General features: G+C 34.6%; 1 non-coding gene across 1 annotated transcript; it reads left to right on the top strand.

Moving 5' to 3' along the window:
- The first annotated feature begins 2,826 nt into the window (after nt 1-2,826).
- On the top strand, nt 2,827-2,934 carry LOC122293114. The gene has a single exon (XR_006237169.1). It is a non-coding gene; the product is annotated as a small nucleolar RNA R71 (small nucleolar RNA).
- Nucleotides 2,935-17,330: the final 14,396 nt, after the last annotated feature.

Raw genomic sequence — 17,330 nt, forward strand, 5'->3', positions numbered from 1 at the left:
AGAAGAAACTCTCTAAGAAATCGTAGGTGGCAAGATTGGCAATGGAGAATGTGAATAAGGAAATTCTTATGGTCATCAACCATGAACACATGAACCAATATTGAAAGTGGTGAGATATGCATCACCCAAATGTCATGATAGCCACACTCAAGTCTCTTCAATTGTTCTTTGTGAATCACCAAATTGACCGACTATATGTTGGAAATGTACAAATGTTCCTTATTTGTACTCAAGTCCTACATAATTGGAAATAAAATAAAAATCCAAATAATTTTTACAGCACCAATAGCAAAATAGTTAGCAATTGATATAAACCTTAAAGACAAAATTAGAGCAGTAAATACCCCAGGTCATTCTTCACCACAGTAACACCTGATTTTTTAGGAACAAACTACGTAGGACTTACCCATTAATTATCAACAATAGGATATATGATTCCTACATGTAATAGTTTCAACATTTCATTCTTCACTACTTCTTTCATAGTGGGATTAAGTCTACACTGGAGGTCTCTGTGAGGGCTAGTTCCTTCCTCCAAATTAATTTTATGAGAACAGACCAAGGGACTCACACATTTTATATCAGCAATGCTCTAACCGAAGGCTGATTTATGCTCACTTAGGTTCGGTTTGACCCATCGAAACTTTCATCTCAAACTTAAAGTTCTCATCTCATTATTACAAATTTTTCAAATCTCCATATAAAATATAATAAATAATTCAACTTTTTCTTAACTCTTTCAAATCCCAAAACAATAATAATATTAAAATATAATATTTTAATATTTTATCTTAAAACTCAAAATTCTCATCTTACTACCAAACCATACCTTAGGGTCCAAATTAACTTTTCACCTTGAGACTCAGACAATTCAGTTGAGATAATAATAGGAAAAGTATCATCCTGACCAAGGAAAGCATGCTTTAAACCCTTAGGCAAATGCTTCAATTCAACTTTGGGTGCTTCCACACTTGAAGGAATTTATTTTTACTTTTCTCAAGCAACTCCTCAAACTTCAGTTGTGATGCCTGAGTGCCATAATCCTGAGTTCTATAAAAACTAGCACAAATATCAACTATATCAGATAGATCACTGATAGAACCAAACTAAGAATTAACAAGAAAATACTCAAGGGGATCAAAATCATGAGCTATAGAAATTCCCATATCCATGAGTGAGTCAATCATGTATGTTTGGTGTCTCTCGTCAGCATCTTCTGGTTGTTGTGCAATATGGAAGATATTCACCTCGAGAGTCATGTTTTCAAAAGATAGCTTCATAAGCTCATTCCTACAATTAGTAAGAATATTAGCAGTGGTAAGGAAAGACCTACCTAAAATCAAAGGAATTTTAGAAGTAGTATCAACAGCAAAGCTAGTGTCAAGGATTAGGAAATCAACAGAATAATAAAATTTGTCAATTTGAATTAAAACATCCACTACCACACCTTGGGGTACTTTGACTGAACAGTTAGCTAATTGCAATACCACAGTGATTGGTTTGATTTCTCCCAACTCCAACTGCAAATAAATAGAATATGGCATTAGGTTCACGTTAACTCCTAAATCTAGCAAAACTTGCACAAACTCATTATTTCAAATACTGCATGCAATGGTTGGACAATCAGGATCATTGTACTTGGGAGGAATCCATTGCTTAATTATAGCACTAACTTGCTCTGTCAAGAACGGAGTCTTCTTCACATGGTGTTTTCTCTTAACTGAACACAAATCCTTGAAAAGTTTTGCATAAGTAGGAACTTGTTTAATCACATGCAAAAGAGGAAGTATGATTTTTACTTGCCTTATATTCTCTAGGATTTCATTGTTAGGATCTAGAGTTCGTTTGCTTTATTTTAAAGTTTGAGGGAATGGTACCTTAACAGGACTCTTTGTCACCTCAGGTTCCTTAGGCAGCTCGGGATCACTACTATCTTAATTCTTTTCCACATCCTCTTATTTGTTCATTGTTGGGATGTGTAATGACTTACCATCGTGTCACAATGGCATTCACATCCTTCAAATTCTCTTGTGCCATGTGTTGACCATGGGGTGTGGACTGAGTTTGAGAAGGGAACTTACCTCACTTATTCACACTCAAGGAGCTCATTAATTTAGACACTTGGCTCTTTATCTCCTTGTTTTCTTCAACAACCTATGTAATCAAAAATTCAAACTTTTGATTAGTCTTACCTTATGCCTCAATTAAAGCATGCAAAGTATCTTCTAAAAGACTCCTAGAAGATGAAGATGCATGATATGGTGCAGGATATGATCTAGGGGGTTATACAGGAGGCTGGTTTTTAGACTACTAGTTAAAATTAGGGTGATTGCGCCATCCCAGATTATAGGTATCGAAGAAATGTGTAAAAGGCTTATTGTACATACCTAAGGCATTATATTGTTCCTCATACATCCATCTCACCTCAGCAAATGTGGGACACTCTTGGGCAAGGTGATCTACCCCGCCACACAAAAAACACGGTCAAAAAGACTGCATGATTAGCCACTTGTGTTGGCTTTAAGTCCTTAGTCTTTAACACCTCTAGCTCTTAGTGAGCATTCAACCTTAGCCTTGAGGTTATCTTCTTCCCTAAGATGGTAAATTCTATCATCATTTGGGTTTCCTGCAGGTCATGACCTATTTGTGCTCTTAGCAACATTAGATCCAGTCTAAGTGTGAGCTTTTTCAGCAAACTCATTGAGGTATTCTATGGCCTCATCAGGATCTTCCTGTAAGAACTAACTATTACACATCATCTCTACAAATTGGCACTTTCTAGGTGTAGGTCCCTCATAAAAATAGCTCACTAAACGCCAATTCTCATACCCATGGTGAGGACATATACTCAACAACTCCTTAAATCTCTCATAAGATTGATACAAAGTCTCACTATCCTTTTGTGCAAATATGGAAATTTTCCTTTTTGAAACTTTGGTCTTATGTTAGGGAAAGTATTTATTAAAAAAGACTTGAGTCATCTCATTCCATGACTCAGTAGATTGTGGTCTCAGCGAATAGAGCCAACTCTTAGCTCTATCCTTCAAAGAGAAAGAAAAGAAATTAAGTTTCACAACGTCATCAATTGCATTTTGACTATGAAAAATCACAACTACTTCCACAAACTCCCTAATGTGCACATATGAATTTTCATTTTTTAAGTCATGAAAAGTAAGAAGTAACTGTATTATCATTGTTTTAAAATCTAGTTGGCAAGTATTAGCTGGAAACATGATGCAAGATGGTGTGTCTGTGCGTGTAAGGTGGAGGTAATTCTGAATGGTCCTAGTGGGTTGATCTCCATGTTCACTCATTTTCTCAGAATTAGAAGAATTATCAAACAAATAATTAGAAAAATTAGACTCTGATTCTGACTATAACATAGGTCTACCAGCAAACCGATCCAAGGCATTTCTATATCTGTGCATGCAAGGTAGAGAAAAATGCAATACCAAAAAAAAACTACAAAAAGAAAAAGAAAAGAAAATAAAGATGCAGCAAGCTAAAAAAGGGAACGAATTTATCGCCTTTACAAACTGCTAAAAAGAAAAAATATTTAACAATTCTTCTATTGTCTCCCCGACAATGGTGCCAAAATTTGATTACGTCTAAAGAATAATACGGTAGTTGTAGCACAGTTTTGGGGTGTTGATTCCACAGAGAGACAAATTAAAAGAATAGCAAAAAGAACAAAGAAACTAAAGAAAATTTTTAAATGATTAATGGAGAATAAAGATTAATTTTAAATATAAATTAAAGTGAAACAAAATGACTAACGGAAAAAGTACTCAAATTTGACGAGCAGTAAAGCGTTGTGAATTTCTTGCACAAATTCGTTATTTTAATTACTTTTAATTCATTGAATAACTCAATTGAGAACTCAATTCCCAATTGGAAGGTATACAATTATAAATTAAATGTAACCCTTTGAAAAATCATTCACCACTTTTAAAATACGTAAATTATTATCACTATTGAAAAAATCCAACGATGACAATATATTGAGGGAGCAATATTGCAGTAAAGAATTAAATCAATATAGATAAATAATTGATCCAAATATAATTAAAGAACTAATCCATTTAATAGAAAAAGTATGACTGAATCCATAAAAAGAATAACTTTTATGATTATTCAGAGAAGAAAACATCAATAATGAGTTGAGAATTGAAAATCAAATACATAAATTAAGAATACCATCTAATGTGGAAGTTCATCCCTAACCCTACTTGAGAATTTAGTTATCCATTAATATAATGGACAACAAAAATGTCAAGAGAAAAATAAAGCAAACGACATCCATGGGAATTAATTTAATCTCTTCATTCTTCAGTCCGTCCTCTTGTGTCTCTCCTCTCTCCTCCTCTCAATTTCATACTAATGATATACTTATATAGGGTAGAAAAGAAACCCTAATGTTTTCATGATTCCTGTGTAAAAAAATTACCTAAATTTTAGTACTAATCTTGACAGTCACGTATGTGCTTCAGGATTTGAATTTGAAAATCCTTATTAGAAACAAATTTATAGCTTTTTAAGATATGTTTCCAACGTAACAAGAATCACATCAATCCTACATGTAAGTGAAAAGTTACGATTAAAATACTAAAATATATCAAGGCTGTCTCCTTGTGAATTTCAGACTTTGACTTCTTGTAATTTTCTTTTGTGATTTCTTTTCTTTTCTTTCTTGATTCAAATTGCTCTCAAACCCCATGAAAGTTCTCATTTGAATTTTACTAGGCTTTGACTTGTTTTTTTTTATAAACTATGAAATTAAACATAAAAATCTACTTAAGAGTATTTCAAAGTAAATAGAAACTCAATTAAAGAATACACATTAATTTCTGTTATTTCTCTTCACATTTTAGCATTTTAATCTAATAGTAAGGTATTTCGAGTGCACTTTCATGCACTCATCAATCACTATAACTTATTAATATTAAATCACTTTTATATAGTAATATTAATATTAGTACTACATTAATATTAATATGATACTTGTACTAGTACTATACTATATTAGTACTTAGTGATTTAATATTAATACTAGTACTATATTAAATCAATTTTATATAGTAATACTAATACTATATTAAATCACTTTAACTTATAATAATATAGTTATACTAAAATTGAAAAACCAGACCGGAACTAGTAAAACCGGAAGTACTGGTTTAGGTGGGTAATCGGTGCGGAATCTGTTTTTGAAAATGTAAAATCAGTATAACCTATTATGTTCAAAAAATTGTACAAAACCAGACCTAACTGAACCGGTTACATCCATAATATTTTCGTTAAACAAAAATAATTTTATTAACATTTGTCAAAAATATTCTAAAGGAAAATTAAAATAAACGAAAAATATTATTATTGATGATTGTGAAAAGTGATTTTAAATGAGATGTCAAATAGCTTGATCCTTTATTAATGATGATTGTGAAAATTTTAATAAGGACCGAAGAATGAAAAAGTTATATTTTTATATTTTAGGTTTATAATTTTTTTTTTAAAAATCAAAGTTAGTTCTTGAACTAACACCTTTGACATTGTATTTAGGAAAAAAATATTTTTGATTCTTGAATTTCATGTTTACAAAAATATCTTTGTGAGTTTCGTGTAGTCGTATGCACATGCTGTTTCACGTGTCTAAGAAAATATAAAATAATATATATATATATATATATATATATATATATATATATATATATATTAGAAGTTATAGAAATAGAAACACTAAAAATTGAAGTAAAAATTATTTAAAAACAAAATAAAAATATAGAAGAAACATATATTAAGAATAGGGACAGCTCAATACAACATGGGATAATGAGAGGTATTATAATTAATTATGCAATTGAGGGAGAAACAAGTTCAACATGAAAATGTAGGTACCATTGTGCTCATCAAACAGACCTTACAGATAATTTTAAGAGCAACGCTACTCTACCGCTTGCCGCTGCCTGCTATAAGTTACTGTTAGGCTAAAATCAACTTTTCATTTTTTTCTAATTTTTTATTCATATTTTTTTATCATTTTAAAAATATATAAAATATATTAATACACAAATAGTCACTTCATTAACTATTAAATTAAAAAAATTAAAAAATAAAATAAAATTGATGAGCGGTCAACTGGAGCGATACACTTGGGGCAACATACTATCATTTCTGTAATTTTAATCCCCTTAAAAGATCATTACACCAGTCACAGGTTAGTTTGTAAGATGAGGCCAACCTAAGAGGCTCCTGATTGAAGTGTGTGGATGGCAGTTCACTAAGTAGTCTTTTAAGAATACCCAACTAGTTAATTCCTATGTCTCCACATTGAAGTTTTGAACTCAAAAATTTGAAAGTGGGTGTTTGTGCTACCTCCAAAGATTTTAGCTGCACATTGATCTCAAAGGAATTTTCAATCAATTTAAAGCTTGATTCCAACAAATCAAAAGTGAAATAGAGCCAATTGACAAAGACTAGGTAGGTTTCAATTGGGAGTCTCATCTCTTACTGAATATTTATCAATGTTCTATAAACGTCTACACAGACGATGATAAATGTAGGGCCTACTTTATGGGTTTCTATCAATCTCTTGAAGTCCTTCAATGAGAAGAATGTTTTTTTTTTTTTTATAACTATTTTAGTAATTAACTCCTTTTATGAATTTTTAGATTGTTATGTAAACTTTTGAAAAAAAGAAAATCTATATATAATAAAAGAGCGAGTTTAGAGAGTAAGGCGTAGGAATTCACGTGATGGCTTGTACCAGAATGCCACTCACAAATCCCTTGTTCTCCTAAGTTAGGCTAAAATACCACTGCTACATATTTAACTTGACTAAAATATCCTTACAACAGATCAAATTGGATAGGAATATCCCTTATAAAAAACAAACTAGACAATCAAGATCCAACCTATGACCCACAACGATGCAATATCGACCCGCGGTGCCATTGTGGTTATAGGTCGACCCAAGGATGGATCATTACACTCCCGTGCATCCAAATCGACCAAGAGACTGACCCCTACACCGTCGTGTGTCTAGATCAACTTAGGGATGGACCATGACATTGTTGTGCATCTAGATCGACCCAAGGATTGACCATTTTTCTAGATTGAGTAGCATTTTGCCTCCCATGGTGCTCACTAAGGTAGAGAGCACTTTTGCTCTCCATGATGCTCACTTGGGGTGGCAATCACTTTTGCTCTTTGCTTCCCATGATGCTTGCCTAGGTGACAAGTATTTTTACTCTCTTTGGTGCTGGCATGGGGGGCGACCACTTTTGTTCTCATTTGCATGATGCTTACTGAGGTGGCGAGCTTCATGCTCCTTCACATTGCTCGCTACAATGACGTGCACTTTTCCTCCCATGGTGCTCACCATAATGACAAACATTTTGCTTCCCATGGTGCTCGCTTGAGGGGCAAGCACTTTGCCTCCGTGGTGCTCGCCTAGGTGGCATATTTGTTGTTCATCATGATTACCTAAGTGGAGAGTTTCTCCTTCATGGTACTCGCCATGGTGGGAAGCACTTTTGCTCTCCAAGGTGCCCTAGTGGGGGGCAAGCACTTTGCCTTCCAAGGTGTTCGCCGAGGTGGAAAGCACTTTCGAAATTTTGCTCTCCCTTCCTGATTCTGTGTTCGTGAGATCTTCTCCATCGATCGACCTCGTTATTTTCAAACTCTATTATTTCCATCGCAATTAGGAGAACAATGAAGGGAATACCCTAGATGCTCCCAAGGGGCATGGCAAGGATGCTAAGGTGCAGATGCATTCAGCTACCCCTAATGGAAGAATTGCAATTCTAACATTTCTATTGGGCACCAGTACCGATGTAGGAGGGGAAGTGACGCCTAAAGAAGAAATAGCCTCCGTTGCAAGTGCCAAAGTGGAAGAAAGGGTAGTGTTGGCAGCTACGATCTTGATTGACGCTAGTTCTGACATGCGTGGCACCTCTATTGCTAGCTAAGGTAATGATGTTGCATCAACTGATCTGGTGGGTGAGGGTGTTGGTCCTACTTAAGGGTGTAACCAGTCCGGTTTTGTACAAATTTTGGAATCGAACCAGTATACATTTGGGAACTAGTCCAGTCTAGTTCGGGCCGGTTCTTCAGTTTTTTGGTTTAAATTTTCACCTCTAATCCTACTAGGGAAGGTAATTTCTCTGCCTAGGAGAGTGTCTTCTCCCATGATTTGTCCCCCAAGGGAAGTCCCTCGTGAAGGAATGTCGTTGGGTTGAAAGCCTCCTTGTAGGTTCAAGGTGCTTCCTTGCAACTTAAGGGTACCTCTCTCCTCCAAAGTCATCCCTCAGGTTACGCTACCCCATCCCAAAACATCCAACATGAGCGGGATACCACCATTTGAATATAAGGCGGGAAAGGCCTCTGACCTCTAGTTGCCAAGATCGATACTTGCCCATTTAACTAAACTTTTCTCCTTTACTTGATAGATCTAACAGTCATTCTCTGTAGGGCTTATCCACTCTAGCTAGGTGAGTCCCCCAAATCTTGTCTAACCTGAAAGAGAATGTACAAACCTCTCATTCATTTATGGAGGAGGGAGTTCAAGCTGTGTCCCAAGCATTGAAGGAGAAGTAGTGATAAGAAGAAGCTTATTCTTGCTTGGGCAAACACTCACGCGTGAAGAATGCTAAAATTACCATCCTAAAGGATGGGGTATGGAGTTAAAACATTATTTGGCCTTAGAATGGTCTTCGTTCATAAAGACCAAAAATGAATTAGATCAAGCTCTGGAGCATGAGGAGGAACTGGACACCGAGCTCAAGCTACCAGAGAGCTACGGGTTCAGCTAGAAGAGGTACATAGTGACACAAGCTGAGAAGGATTGCTGCTGTACCTATGTGCAGATGTTGACTTCAAGTGAGAAGTTGAGAGCCAAAATGCCACATTAAGAATGACACTAACCAGAGCGAGCTGAAGGTACTTACGGCTAAGTATTAGTCCATCTAGAACAAGTTTTGCAAAGCCGACACCAATCACCTTAAGTTGGCAAAGTTCACCAATTGTCGTGGAGGAAGCTCGTAAAAGATGCTTAATGGGCTAATGAAGTCACAGATTAGCTACAGGAGGCAAGGGATGAGGCAACCCGCCTTTATCCCAACTATCCACAACCCTTCAGGTTCATAATTGAGTTGGAAAATCGGTTGCAACATTGGTCTTTGAACACTAAGGAGATTCTTGCTACTTAACCCTGGGACAGATATGGGGGCTTTTGATTTGCACGGTCTTCTCCCTAAAAAAAGCTACTTTGGCAACTTGGATTCTTTTAGGGTACATGTGATACCCATACTTTCTCTGCTCAACAACTTCCACCACCACCCGATGATGACCTTAGGGCTTACTTTTAAGCTTGAGCTTCTTATTTTGTAATTGTTTTCATTCCTTTGTACTGGATCATTGATAATTAGATTTGGTATGAATTTTCTCTCCTTTTACATTATGGTGTTTGTTTTTTAATGTCTGTCATTTTTCAGTTGGCGCTTTTTGTCTTGGTGACCTTCTCAATATTTTTTTCCTCATATTTTTTTCGGCAATGCTACATACAGTCGTGGAATTGCAAACACCGCGCAATCGCTTTGAAAAAGAGTAGGGTCCACGATTAAAAAGTTAGTTTTTTTTTCATATGGATCCCATATTAATTCATTTTTTTCAAAGCGATTGCACGCCGCTTGCACAACTATATGGAATATTGCTAGTGTTAGGCTGCTTTAGATCGAGAAAGGCTGCACCAATTGTTACTCTACCACGATGGTGTCAATTCAAGCGCTTAGTTGCAATTGTGGTGGTCTTGTGTTGGGGTAACTTTAGGTGGCTTGAAACATGAGTGTTGAGCTCAATTGTCTACAAGTTGCTTAAATATTTGACTTGATCACTTTTATGTAGTAGTTTTGAACTCGATTGTTAGGTCGCCTTAGGCGGGAACCATTGAAGGGGTAACTTCAGTCATTATCCTGTAGAGCGAGCATTATACTTGATGCTTGTTTGCGGTAGGAATTTCAAACTCAATCACCTACTTGCCTTAGATGGGTATTGGCAAACCGAACTGATTCATTCAGTTTTGAAATTATCAAAACCAAAACTAACTGGTCCACCAAAAGAGTCGATATTTTTGACTTTACCAAATTTTTTGGTTCAGTGTGATTTTACAATGATGATTCAATTTTGAAATTTTTATCAGGTTGGCTAGTTTTCTTACTGAAATATATAATGTTTTCAGACCAAATATGATTTTTAGAGTCCAAAACATTATTTTTAGCCTAAAATATCATATAACCATATAAAGGCTAAAATACAATTAGCCAAAATGCACTAATTAGTCTAACACATGCATATAAATGCCTAAAAGACCTATTAAAAGACATGCATATAACAACATACCTAAGGGCTAAAAGCATGAAACATACATATAAGTCGTCTGATAAATTCAATAAATACAATGTAAAAGTCACTAACTACTATATAATATATTTATATATTATGGTTATATTGTATATATAAGCATGTAACTTAAAATGTAACGATAAATCATTTATTAAGGAATCAATATTAATATTCATGCATAAGAGTAAGTTTATATCAAGGAAGCATATATAATAATATTAAAATCTGATACTATAATTATTTATTTTAAAGTATGTATAATATATGAGAAATGCAACAATGAAGCCTTCACCACACGCCTCTGACGTGTGTCGATCTAATAGGTTCCAATCTGCATCTTCCAAGTTATCTGGCTTTTTCCCCAACAAAAGAAGATGAAGTCTTTCCTCGTAGTAATAATACTTGATTTGCATCATCCAATACATGAAATATGTGTCCTCAGCCTTCTCGATTTCAGATTCCTTCACTTCTTCTTCGACCATAACTCTTACTCAAACCCAAACCTAAATAATAAAATTTATGTGGTTTAGTAACATGCCTACGTCAATGAAGCTAATGATTATTTTATTTAAGATGATAATTAACTATACAGTGTGACAATTGTACAAGTGTTTAATACAATATATAGTAAACCCAAATTAGCAGATCGGGTCAAATTAATAACCCAACCCTCATTGAAAATCTACACAAAATTGTAAAGGATCCTTGTCGAGTCGGGTCATCAAATTGAACTTAGAACTAGGCTTCACACAAAGAAGCCCTACACCGCCCATTTGCACATTCACGTGCCGACTAAAGGTGTACAAAGCCTTTTCTTAGCTTCACTCATCCTGTCCGCTTCCTTCTCTCTATTTCCTCATTTGTTTATTGGTTGCTTTATATTTTGACTGCTTGCCTTCTTCTTTACGTCGTCCACCTCCGCATTACGTCGATTAGTCAACACTTTTAGCATATCTTGAACACTGACAAAACCATCTACTCGATTCATGAACTCTTACAAGGCAATCAATGTCTTTCAAGCTAACTCCAGCATAAGGAGACTTTTGAGCCATACCCCATCGAAAAAGGCAATCATTGCTATCTTCTCATTCTTATTGTCAGTCACCAGTTGCTCCTTAATGAACTCGGCCATTAGAAGTGAGCAGTAACTGATGGAACGAACTAGTGGTTTTCGGAATTAGCTAAAAACTAGAAGAGAATTGGTTAGTTAGTGGACCAAAGTGGCAAAAATTGACATTGGTTGGTTCTCAACCGCATTCAAATTGATGAACCGAACTATTATACGTATTTATATTTCATTAATCTTATATAATAAAAATAACGTCGTTTTAGTTGGGGCTAAAACCCTAACTGAAATCCCCTCTCTTTTGTTTTCTTTATTCCTCCTCATTGACGTCGTCTTCTCCTGTCGCATCTCTCAAACTTCTCTTGCTCTTGGCTCTCCCTCTATTCAATTCGAATGGCCATAGGTGATCACCTTGACTTGACACAGTCTCTATCTCTCTCTTGAGCATTCTCTCTCTCTCTCTCTCTCTCTCTCTCTCTCTCTCTCTCTCTTCTCTTGCACTCAACTCTACCTCACCTTGACATTGTCTCTCTCTCTCTCGTGCGTCCCGTCATCAACGACACATGTCGCCCATCCATGTCTATATATAACTAGTAAGTGCCAAACTCAATTTCCCTTAATTTTGATTTATATTATATGAAGAGTTAAATACTAAAATAAACCTTGTATTTTGCTTCCAAGGTAAATTAGTCCCTTTGTTTTATTTTTGAACTTTTTACATTTTATACTTTCAATTTCGATGAAATTAATCATTTTTCATTATTTCCTTAGTCAACTAACACTAATAAATATTTGAAAATTAAAAAGAACTAAGAAATAATAATAAAACAAATATATCCATTTAAAATTAAAAAAAAAAACTAAAAAACAAATTTCGATTTAAAATGAATAGCTATATTTTTCTAACTAGTTGTATTTTTGTATAAAGAAAACCATATTTTGGCACCTACAGAGGCCTTTTAGAAGTTTCTATTCTTAGATTATAAGTTTTTATTACAAGTTTTTTAATCTTTAAACTCAAATTAAATCGTAAAAGTGTTTTAGAAGATTAAATTGAAATTAAATCCTAAAAATGATATTTATTTTGAATTGAAATATTTTTAGAAGCTTTTTTTTTTAATTTAAATGAATCTTATTGTTTATAGTATTTCTATAATTTTATTTTATTTTATTTTTAGAAGTAAGCCCCTGTTTTGAATACCACCCACAATCTAATGGACAAATAGAAGTCGTTTTAAGTGCGTGGAAAAAAAACTTACGCAAACATCTACACTAGTATGAAACCTTAAAAATAGGTATCTTGGCTACATTTAGTCGAGCCTTAGTGCAACACCAACTTCCAATCAAGCACTAAATTAATACCATGTGAGGTTGTATATATATAGAGTTCTTCTCCACTAAGGATTGATCTCTATATACTTGGTACTACTCGAGATGAAACCGCCACTACCTTTGAACAAAAGTCAAATGTAAGTCAGTTCAAAGTAGAATGAAAAAAATATATATTGATTATAGGAATCAAAATTAAAGGATTTTTAAATAAATGATAGGGTTTATTTATTTGAGACTACAGGTCTACAAACAAAATGTGTTAAGTCAAAAACTTCCTCCAATATAGATAAAAAGAGAGAAATGCTGCTTATCATCCTCACATCATATCCAATAGGCAATTTGTTATTTTTGCTTTTCTATTTAAACACACATATTTACACATCACTATGTGTGTTTAAATAGAAAGACAAAAATAACAAATCATATGTTGGTGTGTAATGTAGGGGATGATAAGTAGAATTTTTCATAAAGTCTTGGTCCACGACTTAATGGTTGGATCTTCCATTCAAATTTCATATGCATCCAAGTGTTTCATGTTGACTTGTCTAAAACATAATTTTGGTGCCTTTAGATATTTATGACTAAAACGACTTTTTGCGATAAAAAATCTAGTCCAAAATAAACATTTTGATTATGGTGAGGTTGTGTCGAAAGCAATCCTGGAGCAAAAAATGAATGAGAGATGCAGCAAAGAAGGGCTAGCTGATATGAACTTAACGAACTAAAGGTCTGAAACTTGAGGACATTCTTTATTTAGGCAGAGGTTGAGGGGTAAAGGTAGCCAGTCAGTCACGATCCTAGTAACCGATAAGGAAAATGATAAACTTACAATTAGTTAATGATTATTTTATAACTCTACTTAAGATGGAGGATAGTCATGTAAATTTGAAATTATTTGGTTGATTTAAAATGAGTTATAAAATAATTGTAAAAACGTTGTAGCCATGTCATTATCCAATGGAGAATACTTGTTCGAAAATTGAATGACATATGTGTAATAAGTATTATTTTTGTTTAAATTATATCATGATTGTTATTTGTAAGGCTTAAGATTTGATTCAGACAAGATGGACAAAAAGTTATTAAAAAATTCTTCAATTATGGGACTTATCAGCCCATTTGGAATATTTTACAAAAATAATTTTTTTATGATTATTTTATTGTTTCTTGGGATGTTTTATGGATTAGAATAAAGTTTAAATTATATCATCGAAGTTGTGATTGTCAAAATTTATTTGGAGTTGTCACATCATCCTAATTCATAATGATCACCACATGAAGATTAAACTTTATAAAGGGTGACATGTTTGTAACTAAACGTAATGATTAACTTTGTAATAAAGGGGTACTCATAATGTACATCTCTTCCTCTTCATATGTCCATAGGTTATAAAGTGGCTAAATGCCACTTCAGGAGTCTTGATGCCTGGCCTTAAAAGGCCAGCCGAAGATTACACTTAGAAGGGCTATTTATAGCCCCTCTCCTCTTTGGATTAAGCATTTGTACAACAAACATAATCTCTCTTAGTGTGTTCGTTCTTTCTAGTCTCGATATTTAGGCTGTGAAATATATGAGTGTTGCTTTGGTTTTACCATGTAGCACAGCTCACCATCGACGATGATGATTTTGAATAAACAATGATTAACAAAAATCCATGGAACAACCGCACTAGATCTTGTGGCATTTGGTAATATCGCTTTTGATATGTACTCTGATCTAGTATTTCTAACACTGGTATCAGAGCTACAAATTGGTTGTTCCCGATTTATATTTTGTTATGCGTGTTGTAATTTTTTTTTTTACGGAAATAATTTTTCTATGCTAAGAGACATTTTTTTTTTCTTTTGTAACCATGACTATTGGAATTTCAATGAGTCAAACTTGAGAAATTAAGAGCTAGAAGTACACCTCGATGCATCGCATGTGCTATGGTGCTACTGCACAGGCAGTAACCGTGGTCATATTCAGTGGTTGTGGCCACACAAAGTAGAGCAAACCTGAGTATGTGGAGAAGCTCCAAATCTCAGCTATGAGAAAGTAGTGTGAACTGAAGGGTGATGTACACTTAGGTGCTGCGTTGTGTTCACTACCCTTAATGCAGCAGCCACTTGGAGGTGTTGTACTCCTCGGTGCAACACATGCAAGAAAGCAGCGCCTTGCGCCCAAGGGGGCTGCTGCAAATTCATGTACTAGGCTACACAGAGCTATGTGCTCTACCGCTGGTGGCGAACTCTACAAGTAGTGCCTTGGGCAAGAATGGCTGATGGTATTTTACACAAAGGGTCGTGGACTATGACGTCACGTACGTAGAGGTGCAATGAACACCCAATGCGGTGTAGTAGTCGCTACGTGAGGAGCTGTGCACCTGGCTTGTGTGGCAAGCTTTGTAGCGGGTAGAGTTGCCTACGCACTTGGATCTTGTTTATAATGAAGTGCATTTTATGCAAGGATCTTGTTTATGAAATGATTGTTTACATGGCTAAAGAGAGAGTCAATGAAAATATGTTAATGTACTGGAGTGGAGCATATTGAGGAAATGATGGTTATGATCTTTTTATAAAATGGTTTTCTGGTTGTTTTTAAATTAAAAGAAGTGAGACAAACGAATATAAGTGAAGTGGGTGCAAGAAAATTAGCGATTGCAGAAAAATAAACACCTAAAAGACAATATATCAAACACCTGGCCTACGGGTCTGTCTCATCCTATTCCAAACTCGGATTTAATCCTCAAGCTCTATAACTCAATTGCCAATCCATTCCAAGTATTAACAATTGGAAAATAAAGGAATTGAACCCAGATTTTGCCAACTCTAAGTGTCTACAGAATACATATAAATTCACTGTGAAGCACTAGCCATGAGAAACCTTGAAAAAATTACCAAGTTTCTACTGTGCCTTGTGTCAATAGTAGAACAAGAACAAGAGTTTCATGATTTGATATTTTCATATTTCTATTTGCAGATCAATAGAATAGAAATTATTAAACTAAAATTACTTCAATCAGCAATTTGAACAAAGGTATCAATAACGCGTAGCTCTAGTTGAAAACTAAGCTTCTCTTCATCTTTGTAAAAATTCTTATGGCAAAACCCAAACTACCGAAAAAGATGAAAAATCCAAAAAAGGAAAAGCAGGAGCCGAAAAACCAAAAAAAAAAAAGACCCAAGAAGAAGAAATCCCTCAAAATGCATTTTTATATTTCTCCATGTGCCAATTTCTTTTCTTTCTCCAGCCAATAATTTTAGCATCTCTGGCCACATCCAGATGCTATTTCACTTCAGTGCTTAAGGCCATGATTTCCAGAGATCCATCGTGCCTTTCGTCCAAGGTATTTTACGTGCCCTTGTCCCTTTGACAGTGCTCTGGTTTGTGTCAATTTCCAGAGGATTTCTCCCCTTCTGCACCTCGGCACCTACAAACCACCTCTCCATCTCCTGTCACAAATCCCTTTCTCCCTCAAGTGCGTGGTCCTTCCCTGCTCCTGTCGGCCAGTCCAATTGGTAGCCTTAATTCCAAAATTACCCTAAAACAATTAGAGTTAAGTGTTCAGCACTATAAGGGCAAAATTGGGATATTAACTCTGGTATGTCTTAACAATGTTAGTGTCCTTATTACAACTAGCTACATTATAAACATTTTTTTAAATGCAAAACATCAAGATTTAACAATTGACTGAAGTATTATAATCTACTGCATAATTAAGTGCTTAATTTATTTTTGGTTAAACAATTTATTCACTTTAGCAGCTTAATCATGCAATTTTGACACTTTATCATAAACTCTGTATAAGAAAAATAATTTCTATGAGCTCTTATTCAAAATTCATTGACAATTAATGAGATGGTGAATACCAAAGAATCTATATTTGCCTAGAGTTCTTGGTACATCCATTATGGTTTGCTTATGAGAGTTAGAAGTTGTGATTTTGTTAGAGTGTAAATATGACTTAATTGATTATGTGAGTTTGTGATATGATTTAGATAAGTAACTAAAAGTAATTACTAGATTATCGTGATTGTCCTTGGGGCCAAAGACCCTAATTGATTTATCCTTATTGAAAAATAAAGGATAGTTATCTCACATTCTTTTGTTAATTACAAGAGATTTGTATGAAACCCTGAAATTGTAAATTAAGTTTGCTGAATAAGATTTATGGTCACCTTATAGATTCTTGAAAGTCACAGTTAGACTTGCTTACTAGAATTTAAGGTTTATGTTATGAGTTTGACCTTAAGTGAGATTTGTGATGAATCATTGACTTCATAGTTGTCCAAATGCTTTTTTTCATATAAAAGCAGAGTCTCTTGGTAGGTGCATGTTATTTTCTGGGAAGGTTACTATATATGAGATTGTGCATTGAAAGAAATGGTCATTAAACACCATTTGAGACTTGTGATTTAATGTTTTTCATAGTTGACCATGTGATTTCTCTCCCTCATGGTATTGCTCGTCTTGGACTTGATAGTGATAGTGAGCACTATCATGTGCATTTAGTGAGCACACGCATTCACTATCAATTTTGGGATTAGGGTA

This window comes from Carya illinoinensis, chromosome 13, assembly GCF_018687715.1.
Source record: "Carya illinoinensis cultivar Pawnee chromosome 13, C.illinoinensisPawnee_v1, whole genome shotgun sequence".
NCBI classification, from domain to species: Eukaryota; Viridiplantae; Streptophyta; class Magnoliopsida; order Fagales; family Juglandaceae; genus Carya; species Carya illinoinensis.